This window comes from Rhinolophus hipposideros (assembly GCF_964194185.1).
Source record: "Rhinolophus hipposideros genome assembly, chromosome: X".
NCBI lineage: Eukaryota > Metazoa > Chordata > Mammalia > Chiroptera > Rhinolophidae > Rhinolophus > Rhinolophus hipposideros.
In genome coordinates this window covers 25,500,083-25,513,682 of record NC_138046.1, presented here as the reverse complement: position 1 = coordinate 25,513,682, position 13,600 = coordinate 25,500,083, and positions in this window count along the sequence as shown.

Sequence of the window (13,600 nt, the reverse complement as noted above, 5' to 3'; positions counted from 1 at the left end):
ATCACAAACGACACATTAACATGAAATGGGCAAATAATTTTATCCTCCATTATGACAATGCTCTGTGTCACACATCACTTCTGATACAGCAATTTCTGTCAAATAAAAACATTACAGTGTGTCCTCATCCACCCTATTCCCTGGATCTGGCACCATGCGACTTCTGGCTCTTCCCCAAAGTCAAAGTGACCATGATAGGTAAACGTTTTGAATCAAGGCAGTCACGATAGTGCAACTAAAGACACTCAAGAAAGAGGACTTCCAGAACTGCTTCAGAAAGTGGCAAGACCACTAAACTATTGTCTGTGGTTACCAGAGGGTAAGGGGGTGGGGGGAGGGAGATGAGGGTAAGGGGTATCAAATATATGGTGATGGAAGGAGAACTGACTCTGGGTGGTGAACACACAATGGGATTTATAGATGATGTAATACAGAATTGTACACCTGAAATTATGTAATTTCATTAACAATTGTCACCCCAATAAATAAATTTAAAAAAAAAAGAAAAATCATTCAATCAAATTAAAAAAAAAAAAGAACAGAAAGTGGCAAGAATGATGGGGTAAGTGTGTTCGAAGCGAGGGGGGTATATTGAGGGGGATTAATGGCAATGTGTCTTTTACTACAATATTTTTTTTAATTTAACCATTCGCTATATTTGTTGATCACCTTCATACAGTGTCAGATGGGGAGTAGACTTGCTGGGGTTATTGCTTTGTGAAGTGTGTAAATGTCTAATCATTATGTTGTTTTGTATAGCTGAAACTTATTTGTAATACAAAATAAAAATAAATAAATTTTTGCTCCATTGAAGACACTGATAAGACAATGAAAAGACAAGCCACAAGGAGAACATTTCCAAATCACTAAGTCAACAAAGGAGTTATATTCAGAACACATAAAGAATTATTGCAACTAAATAATAAGAAGTATGGCTCAGTTAGAACAAATGGATGAAAGACGAAAAAACACTTCACCCAAGAAAATACATGGGTGACAAATAAGCACATTAAAAGGCACCCAGCCTCATTAGTCATGAGGGAAATGCAAATTAAAAATACAATGAGATACCACTATTATTATAGTTTTTAAAAAATATGGACAGTAATAAATGTTGAAAATGTGGTACAACATGAGTTCTCAAACATTGTTGGTGAGAATGCAAAGTGGCCCAGTCACTTTGGAAAGCAGTTTGTCAGTTTCTTATAAAGTTCTTATAAAGTTTCTTATAAAGTTCTTATAAAGTTCAATATAGACTTACAATTGAGTTGCTTAATTCAGCAATTGCACTACCAGGTATATGCCCAAGAGAAATGAAAACCTGTGGTCACAAAAACTCTGGTACATAAATAATTTTAGGAGCATTATTCATAATTACCAAAAAATGGAAACAATTGAGATGCTCTTTAACCAGTGAATGGATAAACAAACTGTGGTACAACCATACAGAGGACAGTCAGCTCTGAAAAGGAATGACTTATTGATTTGCACAAAAACATGGATGAATCTGAAACAGATTTTCTAAATAAAAGATAGCAGACACGAAAGGCTACCATACTGTATGATTCTATTTATGTGATGTTTTGGAAAAGGCCAATAAGTTTTCAGAATAAAATTAGAGTCAATAGGTTAAAAAAAAATAGGCAGCAAACACATAACATTCAAATGTGCTCTTAGAATCTTATTCTCCCTGAAGTTATACCAGGCTGATATCAGGGGCAATTGTTTAATGATAGATATCACAGAAGATCATCTTAATAGTCCAATTCTCACTATTTCTGTCATCCCTTGGTACAAATACAGATAAACCTGCTCCTGAAAGTGATATCTGAGAGAGTCTAGGCTGGTGAGCAGAAAAGCCAGCCAGAGACATGGTCTTTGAAAGGACAGAGAAGAGAAGGAATGCTTAACTGGTACTATACTAGCTCTTCTACCAATAGAGGAAGTTGATTATTTTCCCCAACTCTCTTTGTAAGTAGTGTCTCTCTTGAATAATTCAAGTTTGTGCCTTGCAGCAGGAAAATTTGGTTTAAAAGTTTAGTTTTCCTTTGAACACAACTGGTGGAACATTATAGACAGCTCACTTTTTAAAAGAATTGCACATTAATGTCAGAAACACCATGGTGTCCAGGAAAGTGATTTTGTTATTTGTGTTTTTGCACCTTGAGACCTGGAGAAAGGCATCATTGAAACCTAGAGACAGGCATTGTTGAGATGCCTGGAACAAGCATTATTGAGACCCAGAAACAGACTGGGAGATAGGCATTATTGACCCTGGAGACAGATTTTTCTAATTCAAGTATATTCTTTGGCACCAAATATTTTTTCCTCCTCTTCTGTTCCATTTGTCAACACAACAGAGGATGAAAGGGACCAGGAAATACCTTGGGCCAAGTGATGTGTGCTGAGTCACTATGTAACATCTAGCCTAAATGTGAAGAATGGCAGCAATTATCCTGGTAAGTTGTGCAAAGAATAATGGGCTCATACTTTTGGTCCCAACTGTCAAAATATTTCATATAAAAATTTTGGTATCTAAATAATCAGTATAAATACTTAAATTTCTTATTTACCCTACTAATATAGACTCTAGTTATGGCTATTGCTTTATAGCAAACATCTGAAATAAAGGGAATTCAGAAAACATTCAGTTAATAAACCATTCTAGAAAAATAAAAGGTCTCCACAATGCCAAATACCCAGTTTGAATGTGGAGTTTACTTTTCACCAGTCCATGTGTGTGTGTGTGTGTGTGTGTGTGTGTGTGTGTGTGTACTGACAGTTAAGTTCAAGAACTTATGCAACAATGTTGCTAACCTTTTTGGATATCAGAGGGATTAATCATTATAAATTTGTACCAACTGGACAAACAGTTAACTAAGTTTACTATTTGGAAGTGCTAAAAAAGCTGCATGAAAAAGTTAGATGACCTGAACTTTTCGCCAACAAGTTATGGCTCTTGCATCACGACAATGCACCAGCTCACACGGCACGGTCTATAAGGGAGTTTTTAGGCAGTAAACAAATAACTGTATTGGAACACCCTCCCTATTCACCTGATCTGGTCCCCAATGACTTCTTTCTCTACCTGAAAATAAAGGAAATATTGAAAGGAAGACATTTTGATGACATTCAGGACATCAAGAGTAATACGATGACAGCTCTGATGGCGATTCCGGAAAAAGAGTTCCAACATTGCTTTGAAGGGTAGACTAGGTGCTGGTGTTGGTGCATAGTTTCCCAAGGGGAGCACTTCAAAGGTGACCGTAGTGATACTCAGCAATGAGGTAGGTAGCACGTTTTCTAGGATGCATTCGCAAACTTCACTATCAGACCTCACGTGTGCATGTATGTATACGCGTTTCCCTGAAAACAGGACCTAGGCAGACAATCAGCTCTAATAGGTCTTTTGGAGCAAAAATTAATGTAAGATTCGGTTTTATTTTAATATAATATAAGACTGGTTCTTTATAATATAATATAATGTAAAGTAAAATAATATAATATAATACAATACAATACGTTATAATACAATATAATACAATATAATACAATACAATATAATACAATACAACACAATATAACATAATATAATATAATATAATATAATATAATATAATATAATATAATATAATATAATATAATATACCGGGTTTTATTTTAATATAAGAGCCTATCTTATATAATATAACATAATATAAGACTGAGTCATATCAATTTTGGCTCCAAAAGAGGCATTAGAGCTGATTGTCTGGCTAGGTCTTATTTTTGGGGAAACACGGTGTGTGTGTGTGTGTGTGTGTGTGTGTGTGCGTGTGTGTGTATATATATATATATATATATATATATATGTATGTATATATATGGCTTCTTATGTTCATCTTGTCCTCTGAGTCAAGAAATAGAATTTGCTAGACTTTCTATACCTGCTTCATTCCCTTATATTCAGGATAACTGAAACACCCCGATCCATCATTCTAATACTTGTCTTCTCATATACTAGGCATCTGAACTGTCGTGACATTTATTTTCTTGCATTTCACTCATCATCCTGGTGTTTGAATCTGAAAATGGAGAAAACCTCTGTATCCTTCCTACTTGCTGTTCTCTAATCTCTACCATGTGGGATTTAATAGCTCTACATGTCACCACTCACATTTTCTTTTTTTTTTTTTTTTTTACTTCTAATTAATTTTATTGGGGTGATAATTGTTAGTAAATTTACATAGATTTCAGGTGTACAATTCTGTATTACATCGTCTATAAATCCCATTGTGTGTTCACCACCCAGAGTCAGTTCTCCTTCCATCACCATATATTTGATCCCCTTTACCCTCATCACCCACCCCCCACCCCCTTACCCTCTGGTAACCACTAAATTATTGTCTGTGTCTATGAGTTTTTGTTTCTCATTTGTTTGTCTTGTTCTTTTTGGTTTATATACCACATATCAGTGAAATCATAGGGTTCTCTGCTTTTTCTGTCTGACTTATTTCACTTAGCATTATTCTCTCGAGATCCATCCATGTTGTCACGAATGCTCCTATATCATCTTTCCTTAACGCCGAATAGTATTCCATTGTGTATATGTACCACAACTTCTTTACCCATTAATCTATCGAAGGACATTTTGGTTGTTTCCATGTCTTGGCCACCGTAAACAAAGCTGCAATGAACATTGGCGTACACGTGTCTCTATAGAGAAATGCTTTTATATTTTTGGGGTAGATACCCAGGAGAGCGATTGCTGGGTCATATGGTAATTCTATTCGTAATTTCTTGAGGAACCTCCACACTGCCTTCCATAGCGGCTGCACCAGTCTGCATTCCCACCAACAGTGTATGAGAGTTCCTTTTTCTCCACAGCCTCTCCAACACTTGTTACTATTTGTTTTGTTGATGAAAGCCATTCTGACTGGGGTGAGGTGATATCTCATTGTGGTTTTCATTTGCATTTCTCTGATGATTAGCGATGTTGAGCATTTTTTCATATGTCTATTTGCCATTTGTATATCCTCTTTGGAGAAATGTCTCTTCAGGTCCTCTGTCCATTTTTCAATTGGGTTGTTTGTTTTTTTGTTGTTGAGTTTCATGAGTTCCTTGTATATTTTGGATATTAGCCCCTTATCAGAGGAACTGTTTGCGAAAATCTTCTCCCATTCAGTTGGTTGCCTCATTACTTTGTCAATAGTTTCTTTTGCTGTGCAGAAGCTTTTCAGTTTCATATAATCCCATTTGTTTATTTTAGTTTTTACTTCCATTGCCTTTGGAGTCAAATTCATAAAATGCTCTTTGAACCCAAGGTCCATAAGTTTAGTACCTATGTTTTCTTCAATGCAGTTTATTCTGTCAATTCTTATGCTTAAGTCTTTGATCCATTTTGAATTAATTTTGGTACATGGTGACAGATAGCAGTCCAGTTTCATTCTTTTGCACGTAGCTATCCAATTCTGCCAGCACCATTTATTGAAGAGGCTGTCTTTCCTCCATTGTATGTTTTTAGCTTCTTTGTCAAACATTATCTGTCCATATTTATGTGGTTTGATTTCTGGGTTCTCAATTCTATTCCATTGGTCTATGTGTCTGTTTTTCCGCCAATACCAAGCTGTTTTGATTATTGTAGCCCTGTAGTACAAGGAAAAATCAGGGAGTGTGATGCCTCCAGTATTGTTCTTTTTCTTTAATATTGCTTTGGCTATTCGGGGTCTTTTGTGGTTCCAAACAAATCTGATGATTTTTTGTTCTATTTCTTTAAAAAATGCCATTGGGATTTTAATGGGGATTGCATTAAATCTGTATATGGCTTTGGGTAATATGGCCATTTTAACTATGTTGATTCTTCCAATCCATGAGCACGGAATGTCTTTCCATTTCTTTGTGTCTTCTTCAATTTCTTTCAAAAATGTCTTATAATTTTCAGCATATAAATCCTTCACATCCTTGGTTAAGTTTATTCCTAGGTATTTTATTCTTTTTGCTGCAATTGCAAAAGGAATTCTTTTTTCTATCTCTTTTTCTGAGATTTCATTGTTGGTATATAGGAAAGCAATGGACTTTTGTACGTTGATTTTGTAGCCAGCAACATTACTATATTCATGGATTGATTCTAATAGGTTTTTGGTGGAGTCTTTAGGGTTTTCTATATATAGCATCATGTCATCTACAAAGAGTGACAATTTAACTTCTTCATTCCCAATTTGGATGCCTTTTATTTCTTTCTCTTGCCTGATAGCTCTGGCGAGGACTTCCAACACTATGTTGAAAAGCAGAGGTGATAGGGGACAACCTTGTCGTGTTCCTGAACGTAGAGCAAAGGGCTTCAGCTTTTCACCATTAATTATGTGATTAGCTGAGTGCTTGTCGTATATGGCCTTTATTATGTTGAGGTATTTTCCTTCTATACCAATTTTAGTAAGTGTTTTAATCATAAATGGATGTTGTATCTTATCAAATGCTTTTTCTGCATCAATTGATAGAATCATATGATTTTTGTCCTTTATTTTGTTTATGTGATGTATCACATTGATGGATTTGCGAATGTTGAACCATCCTTGTGCCCCGGGGATGAACCCCACTTGGTCGTGATGAATAATCTTTTTAATGCATTGTTGTATTCGATTTGCTAGAATTTTGTTTAGGATTTTAGCATCTGTATTCATCAGAGATATAGGTCTGTAGTTTTCTTTTTTTGTGTTGTCCTTACCAGGTTTTGGTATCACGGTAATGTTGGCCTCATAAAATGAGTTAGGGAGTACTGACTTTTCTTCAATTTTTTGGAAGAGTTTGAGCAGGATTGGTATTAGATCCTCTTTAAAGGTTTGGTAGAATTCACTGGTGAAGCCATCTGGTCCAGGACTTTTGATTGGGGAAGGTTTTTGATGACTGATTGAATTTCGTTACTGGTGATCGGCCTGTTAAGATTTTCCAGTTCTTCATGATTCAGCCTTTGAAGGCTATATGTTTCTAAGAACTTGTCCATTTCTTCTAAGTTATTAAATTTGGTGGCATATAGTCCTTCATAGTATTCTTGGATAATCCTTTCTATTTCTGTGGTGTCCGTGATAACTTCCCCTTTTTCATTTCTGATTTTGTTAATTAGTGTCTTCTCTCTTTTTATCTTAGTGAGTCTAGCCAAGGGTTTGACGATTTTGTTAATCTTTTCAAAGAACCAGCTTTTGTCACATTAATTTTTTCTATTGTCTTTTTGTTCTCTATTTCATTTAGTTCTGCTCTGATTTTTGTTATTTCCTTTCTTCTGCTGACCTTGGGTTTCGCTTGTTCTTCTTTTTCTAGTTTTTTAAGGTGTAACATGAGGTTATTTATTTGGGATTTTTCTTGTTTCTTGAGATAGGCCTGTAATGATATAAATTTCCCTCTTAAAACTGCTTTCGCGGCATCCCAAAAATTTTGGTAGGATGTATTTTCATTGTCATTTGTTTCTATGTATCTTTTGAGCTCTCCTCTAATATCTTCTTTGACCCAGTCGTTCTTTAAAAGTATGTTGTTTAATCTCCATGTATTTGTGTTTTTTCCCGCTTTCTTTTTGCAGTTGATATCCAATTTCAAAGCTTTGTGATCAGAGAATATGCTTGGTATGATTTCAATCTTCTTAAATTTGCTGAGGCTGATTTTGTGTCCCAATATATGGTCTATCCTTGAGAATGTTCCATGTACACTAGAAAAGAATGTATAGTCTGATGTTCTAGGATGAAGTGCTCTATATATGTCAATTATGTCCAATTCATCTAATGTGTCATTTAGGGCTGCGATTTCATTATTTATCTTCTGTTTGGATGATCTATCCATAGCTGTCAATGATGTATTTAAGTCCCCTAGTATAATTGTGTTTTGGTCAATTTCTCCCTTTAGTTCTGTTAGTAGTTGCTTGGTATATTTCGGTGCTCCCTGATTGGGGGCATAAATATTGATGACTATTATGTCTTCTTGTTGTATAGTCCCCTTTACCATTATGAAATGTCCATCTTTGTCTCTTGTTATCTTTTTCACCCTGAAGTCTGTTTCATCGGAAATCATTATGGCTACACCTGATTTTCTCTGGGTACCATTTGCTTGGAGTGTCAATTTCCACCCTTTCACTTTGAGTCTGTGCTTGTCCTTGTAGCTGAGATGTGTCTCTTGTAGGCAGCATATGGTTGGGTTTAGTTTTTTGATCCAATCTGCTACTCTGTGTCTCTTTATTGGTGAGTTCAGTCCATTTACATTTAGGGTGATTATTGATATGTGAGGATTTCCTGTCATTCTGTCTTTAGTTTTCTGGTAAGGCTGTGTCTCCATTGTTTCTTTGCCTTTTTGTTGTTGTCTGTTATTTCTGTGTGGTGGTATTCTATGATGTTTCCCTCTGTTTTTTCTTTATTACAGTATATATTTCAGATTTGGATGTTTTTTGAGTGGTTACCCTTGAGTTTATGTAAAAGAAAGTTTGATATTTAGAGTATTCCAGTTTCTTCAGTACGCTTACTTTCTCTATTCCCATATTCCAGTTCAGGCCTTTACGCTCCCCCTTTTTATGTTTCGGTTGCCACAAGTTGTCCCTGTTGATGGTGGTCTAATAGCCTCCTTTAGTATTTCTTGTAGTGCAGGTCATGTATTAGAAAATTCCCTCAGCTTCTGGATGTCTGGAAAGGTCTTTATTCCTCCCTCATATCTAAAGGAGATCTTTGCTGGATATATTATTCTTGGCTCATGATTTCTCTCTTTCAATAGTTTGAATATTTGGTTCCATTCCCTCCTAGCTTGTAGAGTTTCTGCTGAAAAATCTGATGATAATCTAATGGGCTTTCCTTTGTAAGTTACCGTCTTCTTTTCCCTGGCTGCCTTGAGGATTCTTTCTTTGTCATTGATTTTAGACAGCTTCAATACAATGTGCCTTGGTGAAGGCCTGTTGGGAATGAGGTAATTAGGTGTTCTATTTGCTTCTTGGATTCGAGGATCCAGTTCTGTCCACAAGTTTGGGAAGTTCTCATCGACGATTTGTTTGAATATATTCTCTGTTCCCTTCCCTCTCTCTTCTCCTTCTGGTATGCCCATTATTCTTATATTGCTCTTTCTGATGGAGTCAGAAAGTTCTTGTAGAGTTCTTTCATTTCTTTTAAGTCTCAAGTCTCTTTCTTCTTCCCTCTGTGTAAATTCCAGGTTCCTATCTTCGATGTCACTGATTCTTTCCTCCATCTGGTCAACTCTACTACCTAAGCTGGATATTTTATTGTTAATTTCTTCTATTGAGTTCTTAATCTCCAGAAATTCTATTTGGTTCTTTTTCAAGATTTCAATCTCTTTTGTAAAATGCTCATGGTATTCTTTGATTGTGTTTCTGAGTTCATTAAACTGCCTTTCTGTGTTTTCTTGCATCTCGTTCTGTTTTTTCAGAATTGCGATCTTGAATTCTCTGTCATTTAAATCACAAAGGTCCATATCTCTAAGTTCCTTTTCTGGAGACTTTTCACTTTCTTTCTGAGCTATCTTGTTGCCTTGGTTATTCATGGCAATCACTGATTTACTATTTCTCTTCCTAGACATCTACAGGAGTGTCTTCTGCAACAGGTTGATAGGTATGCGAAGAGCTTTTGGAGTTCCAAAGCTCTTTCTGCACCAGATTCAGAGCCCGTTTGTTTCAGCAGTTCTGTTTACTCCTGCAGGGATCCACCCAGATAGGTGGGGCCAGGGGCGGGGTGAGTTGTGAGAGGTGGCCCAGAGCAATGGCGGCGACCACCACCACAGCCAGTCCTGCTTCCACAGCTCCCTCCCCTTTGCTGGAACTAGTTGAGCTGCAAATCTGTGTCTGTGGTCCACAGTTCTCAGGGCAGCAAATATTCTGTCCTTTGATCCGACACTGCTACTTTATGGCTTCTAGCACTGGGCAGGTGGGGTGGGGCGAGCTCTGGGAGGGTAGGGAGGGGGCGGCTAGTCTCCGTGCCTAAGGCTTCCGTTCTCCACTCGGCAGTGAGGGCTTAAACCACCGATTTCAGCCCTCTTCCCTCAGTCTTTGCTCCGAGGTCTGCCGTGAGCGAGCGTTGGGTTCAGCGGTTTTGTATGCTGCCCCCTCAGCCCTGTGGGCCGTAAGCGGAGCCCTAGCAGTCCGAGTCCTTCCCTCTCCCGCAGCTGCGGAAGATCCGCGGGCTCCGAGCACTGAGCTAGGTCTGTGTCCTGCGCCCGCGCGGCTCCGTCTCCGCACTTCTCCTCTCCCTCCTCCCCCGCTCGCGCGATTCACCCACCTGGAGGTGAATTCAGTAGTCGGCCTCTTCGTCTTGCCTGTCTGCTGTGCAAGGAGTCCTTTGTGGAGTTATTGTTGTCCGATTCGTTGTAAATTCCAGGGGAGTGTTACAGAGGCTCACCTCACGCCGCCATTTTTTTTTATCCCCTACCACTCACATTTTCTATTTGAAGATTTCTGCTCCTGGAAGAAAATGTGGTATATACATACAGTATATATTTCTTTTCTTCACTTATCTTGACAAATTTACAGTGTTTAGGAAGCTGCAATAGTCACAGTTAACATGGTATCTTTGGTTTGTATTAGAGGGCTTACTATGTCACAGGGAAGTAGTGTATGGTAGTAGTTAAGAGCACGGTCTTTTGAGTCAGACAAACCTGAATTTGAGGTCTGGCTTCATCACATATTCTGTGTGACTGGGCAAGTAACTTAACTTCTCAGTGCTTCAATTTTCTCAGCTATAAAATAGAGAATAATTATAATAATAAAGCTACCTCATAGTGTTTTCATTAGAGTTGAGTGAGATAATACATAGGAAGTGACAGTGAGGTACCCAGCACTCTATAAGTGCTCAATTGCATTCTAGTTTTACAGTGTGTGCATGTGTGTAAAATTGCCCTAAAATTGCTTCATGTGTTATCCCCCTCACAAAATTCTAAGTGCCTCAAAAGTAGGTGCAATCTTGTGGTTTTTCTATTATTCTCTTCTGATTCCCTTCATATATCTAGCACAAGAAGTGGGTGTCCAGTCGGATCTTAGTCAATGTTTATTGGTATAAATTTTTTTCCCCATCCCAGCCACATAAGAACCTTTACTGTGGTCACTGCTGACAGAAATCCAGACAGATGTTTCTTCCCTTTCATTGTCTTTTTCCTCCACAGAAGAGCTGGCCACCACAACCTGATGGTCTAGATGTTTTCCTTCCCCTGACAGAGAATCAGGATCCATGTTCAAGAGCATTCTCAGTCTAGCTGCTCCTCTAACTGCCCAACTTACTGTCTTACATTAACTTCCTCCCATTAGGGAGTCAGGTCCTGCCTGTTTGCTCAATATGTTCTCATGAAAATCAATTTCTTGTTTTTAAATAAATGTTATTGGGGAATATTGGGGAACAGTGTGTGTCTCCAGGGCCCATCAGCTCCAAGTAGTTGTCCTTCAATCTAGTTGTGGAGGGTGCAGCTCAGCTCCAAGTCCAGTGGCCATTTTCAATCTTTAGTTGCAGGGGGCACAGCCCACCATCCCAGGCAACCTTGTTGTTAAGAGCTCTAACTAACTGAGCCATCCGGCCGCACCTCCAGAACCTCAGCGGCAGCTTGTCTTCAATCTAGTTATGGAGGGTGCAGCTCACTAGCCCATGTTGGAATCGAACCAGCAACCCTGTTGTTCAGAGCTCGTGCTCTAACCAACTGAGCCATCCGGCTGTCTGAAAATCAATTTCTTTTAAGCCTGTTCCCCAAGGGTAGTGTTTTGCTCCTCCACTGGGAAAGTAAATAAAATGGTAGAGTATGCAAAGAGCATTCAGAATGTCTTGTGCCAACAAATTTCTCACCAAACCCAGACCTCTGAAGTCTGTGGGTTCAGAGGAGCCAATTACTACTCTGAAAGCCAAATTTGTCTGTTGTTATAAACAGGGCCAATCTTCAGCCACACTGGAATATTGGGAAAGCTTCATCGGCACCTTTATTTCCCTTTTTTCCTTTCTCTAGCACGTTCCACTTTGGTTGACCCCAGCTTTATATTGTCTCTGAACTCTTTCCTTCTCTCTTTGCCTTAGTTTAGTACTTCTAGGAGTTCCTTTCAAACTATTTTCTCTTTTATTTGTGGCTAAATACACATAGATTTTTGAGGAGCTCACTTAATATAAAACTGAATAGAGACACGTAGTGGAGACTTTGCACTGAGTAGGCACTCAATATTTCCTGACTACATAAAATAAAGACCTATAAATATAATTATTTCTAGTAAGCATGTTCAACAATGAATCAAGAGCTAGCAAAAAGTGCTTTCAAACTCTTACCACCCCCACTTTCGGTTCAATACTACTAGGAGATCCTTCAAAATATCAGGCCTTATTTTCAGGCTTTGATTTGCAGTTAAATTTCTTGAAATCATTATAAAGTTGGGATCATTTGAATGATAAGCTACAGAGCCTCACTACTGCACTATGAAGGAAGAGTTTACTGAGAAGATTAATATTGTAAACAAGGTTGCAGGGGTCCTGCTTAACCTCCTCAAGAGAATTGAGCACACCTGGTATAAATCAATATTGCTAATTACAAATGATTTATGCCTGTTCATTAATTTAAAGCAGATGCCTCAGACACTTGACAGCCTTTTAAAGCTATTAATTCAGTTATTGAATATACTCAAGAGGAAAATAACTATATTTTAGATTTCTATTCTGTTATTCAGTCAGAAAATATTTACTGAATGCCTGCTACATTCATAGTCCCACTATGGGAATATCTTGAATTATATTATAAGAGTGCTTCTTTAAAAAGTGTGTATCTTTTAACTTTTGGAAAACTATTCCAATTTCAGATCCACTAGGGGAGCCTCATAATAAAAGAAGTCCAGTAGGAAGTCTTAGAAGAATGACGAATATTTTGTAATACGACTACTTATCTGGTTATTGTGTCTCTGTTTTATAAATTTAGATTTTTAGCTAAGAGGTTTTCTTTTTCTATTTATTTTTTTTAATTTATTGGGGTGACATTTATTAGTAAAATTACATAGATTTCAGGTGTACAGTTCTGTATTACATCATCTATAAATCCCATTGTGTGTTCACCACCCAGAATCAGTTCTCTTTTCATCACTAAGACAGTTACCACTATAATTTAAATTGACTTTTATTCCCAATTATTATAATCTGTTAACATGGGATGCTACATTTCTCTGGGTTTCAGATAACATCAGAAAAATATCCACAACTATACTGCTAAAATCTCTTTAGTAAGATAAATTAAAGGATCAGACTTCCTTTTTTTCCCCAGAACATTGTTACTACTTTCTTTAAGGAAGCTATTAGAAGAAAAAACTGGCTTTATTCCTTCTAGAATGCATCCTCGGGGAATTCACTAGATGCATTTTTAAGACCTCTCCCATATATTTGTTTTTTAAGGTAAAAATGAGGGGATTCATTCTGGAGCGTGATCACATGGTAGAGAAGACAGATTATAAGTTTCCCAGAAAACACAGAGGATTCATTTCAGTGTAGATGGTGAAATTAGAAAAAGAATTCTTATTTCCATTGGTGGTGGGGGAATCACAGAATAGATGTGACAGTGTGGAAGTTTGATACTGGAGTCTATAGGAAAGGGTCCATATTCACTCTGCAAGTGCCAAGAAAAAGGGATTTACTCTGTA